The 3,262-nt window shown below is 46.9% G+C and overlaps 1 pseudogene; it reads left to right on the plus strand.

Annotated features, from left to right (window-relative positions):
- LOC137655074 (uncharacterized) overlaps positions 1 to 168 on the plus strand; it is a 2,082-nt pseudogene extending 1,914 nt beyond the window's left edge.
- The last annotated feature ends 3,094 nt before the right edge of the window (positions 169 to 3,262 follow it).

The raw sequence follows: 3,262 nt of genomic DNA on the forward strand, positions 1-3,262 counted from the left end.
TCACATGCAAGTCATACATCACAAAATTTCGCTCCTAGCATCATGCATGCACAATCAACAGTACCTCAAAGCCAACCCGTACTACCCTGTACACCATCACCTGCACAACTATCTGAAACACGAGTGGTATCCCCATGGTCGGATGATTCAATCATGAGTAATTTGTGAACAAAACACCGAAGTGACAACACAAATGTTATCATTGGAAGCATTCATAATCTTAGCGATATAGGAAAAGGAATATAGCTTTTTATTGCAGTACAGTTTCATTGAAATACAGTTTGATAAACTCACTAAAAATAATTGTATTATTTACATAACTTAATGTTATGGCAAGTCTTTCCTCAGCTGGAATGCTCTTCCAAAGGTATGTACTGTCTTTGCGAATGTGGGGGCCAATAATGGCCAAGAGTTCGTTGAAACTTTCCTGGGTCATCCTAAAGTAGTCAAAAAATTTATCATCATCTACTCTTAGGTCACTCATTATCGTGAAAAACTGTCCGTGGGTCAATCTCGAAGCAGTAATTGGGTACATCCATAGCGCTCTCCGACGACTGCGGCGGCGACCTCGCAGAAGTATAAGCAGTAACAGTGCCTCTTCCTCAGAGTCCATGCTGAAACTGAGATGTAGTGATATCAGTGTGGCGACCACATGTGGCCGGGTATTCAAAACATAACCACATGTGGTCGCCAAATGTGGTCGCAACTTTAGGCTCTTAAAAGTGGCTAGTGTGCTCTGTCCCACCACTTTGCACGGCCACTGGTGGTGCCACAAAGTGGCTAGTGTGCTCGGGGCGTTAAGAAGTTTACCTTAAAGCGTAATATTTCTCGTACGTCAGGTACATCAGAGCAATTAAAGGAAGTCTGCCCAGTGGATCTTGCATTTAACTATATTGTTGAAAATATAAGAGACGATCCTTCCAGAACATAAAAGAGTGCTTGGATTTTCTGTCATCTAATTTTCAGTCTAAAGACTGAATTTTTGCTACTGCTGAAATGTCTCATGGTGATGAGTCCTGCCCCTGTCGAACAGAAAGACCTATACTAACGTATAGATTGGAGTAAAATTGGGGTAAAAATCTTATTTTGCTAAAAGTAAAATGGTGTTCTAGTATGCTTTGTTTTCGGAACCATTTGTCATAATGCTTGAAGTTAGCTAAGACAAATGATGAGGATCTTGTGTCAGAGGTGATTCACTAAATTTTTTATTAAATCCATGCTGAATCCCCTCAAAAATAGAGTAATAGAAGCTTGTGACGGTGCCGAGAGAAGGTTGTGAACTCAAAGGCAGGATGCAATCAACTGAGTTAGTTTATTAAAGAACACTCTCCTTTACATACAAAACTTCAAGGCAACAGGAAAATACATGTTCGTGAAAATGACAATGTTACATAGGCGACACACAGACATGTTTGTTCTGGTTCTTTTTAGTGCGAGGGAAGAGCACAGATAAAAGCATAATATATACAAAATAATTCATGGACGATCGTGTGACACACGGTTGGTACAGGGCTCCCCCCCTAAAAATTACACACTGTACAGGTTAAATAGGGTGCCCTGCTCTAGAGAGGCAAACTGTAGGCGGGTCACCTGGCAGTAGATAAGCAGGTTTTAGACGATCAATGGAGACCCAGTCTTCTTTGCCACGAATGTTTAGTAGGAATGCTTTCGGACTGCGTCGGGGGGCGTTAGCGGTGGCTTGGTAGTGTCGTTGCGCAGGAAGACGTGCGTTGCAGATTGCTAGTCTGTTGGTATGTGATGCTTCGCTGGGGGCTTGTAAGTCTGGTGGCATGGAGTAAATTTTCCGATGACGTGACGTATGCGCTGGATATCGTCGGAAGAGGTTGTAGAAGGAAAAAATTCGGCCGGGACGACCAACGGGTCGCCATACACCATTTCAGCTGCCGAGACGTCGAGGGCATCTTTAGGAGTGGTCCTTAGTCTCAGGAGGACCCAGGAAAGCTGAGTAAACGAGTTTGAATCCTTGCAGCGGGACATCATAGCTGCTTTGAGGGTGCGATGAAAACGTTCAACCAATCCATTGGCAGCGGGGTTGTAAGCCGTTGTCTGATGTAGGGTAATGACCAGGAGTTTCGCTAATGATGTCCATAATTGAGAGGTGAAAGTGATTCCTCTATCAGAAGTAATATGCTCAGGGATACCAAATCTTGCAATCCATCCAGAGAGTAAGGCAGATGTACATGAGGCGGACGTTGCAGTTTCCATGGGAATGGCTTCAGGCCAACGGGTGGAGCAGTCGATGACGGTAAACAGGTAACGATGTCCTTGTGATGTGGGTAGGGGGCCTACAACATCGACGTGAATGTGTGCGAAACGACGCTGAGGTTGAGGAAAGGTGCCCACTCCTGAATCCGTGTGTCGATGTACTTTGGAAGTTTGGCAAGAAGTACAGGCGCGGACCCAATCCTTAGCATCCTTAGAAATGCCGTGCCAATTAAACTTTGCCTTCAGCAGCTGTGCAGTAGAACGGCACGAGGGATGTGAAAGGCAGTGAATAAAATCAAACACCTGTCGGCGCATGGGAGCAGGAATCCAAGGTCGTGGTCAGACAGTACTGACATCACAGAGGAGGGTGGTGTTGGAGTCGTTGAGGGGGAAGTCTTCCCAACGGAGGGACGTGCAGGATGTCCCGCATGCTTGATATTCTGGATCCTGTCAATGGGCTTCAGCCAGGGCGTTGTAATCCAATCCCAGTTGAACGGCAGCCATTGTGTTTCTTGACAGGGCATCGGCTACGGGATTCATTTTCCCAGGGACGTATTGAAGGGTGCAATTGTATTCAGCCACGGCGGAGAGATGTCGGCGTTGCCGGGCGGACCAGGCATCAGACTGTCGAGTAAAGGCGTGCCCCAGAGGCATGTGGTCTGTGCGAATGACAAAGGGCGTACCTTCTAAGAAATGATGAAAGTGACGGACAGCCAAGTGCACCGCCAGCAATTCTCGATCGAAGGTAAAATAGCCCGATCCTGCCTTGGACAGTTTTCTGCTGAAGAAGGCCAATGGGCGGGGCGAGCCGTTGACCACATGCTCGAGTACTGCACCAATAGCGACGTCACTGGCATCGGTGGAGAAAAGGAGAGGGGCATGTGGGATAGGAAAAGTGAGAGCCCCAGCAGTTGACAGGGCCTTCTTTGCATTGCAGAAGGCTGCTTCTTGAAGGGGACCCCACTTCAGGTCCTTTGGCTTGCCCTTGAGGGAGGCGTAGAGGGGAGCAAGAGTGGCGGCAATGGCTGGCAGAAAA

The sequence above is a fragment of the Palaemon carinicauda genome, chromosome 16 (assembly GCF_036898095.1).
Source record: "Palaemon carinicauda isolate YSFRI2023 chromosome 16, ASM3689809v2, whole genome shotgun sequence".
Lineage (NCBI taxonomy): Eukaryota > Metazoa > Arthropoda > Malacostraca > Decapoda > Palaemonidae > Palaemon > Palaemon carinicauda.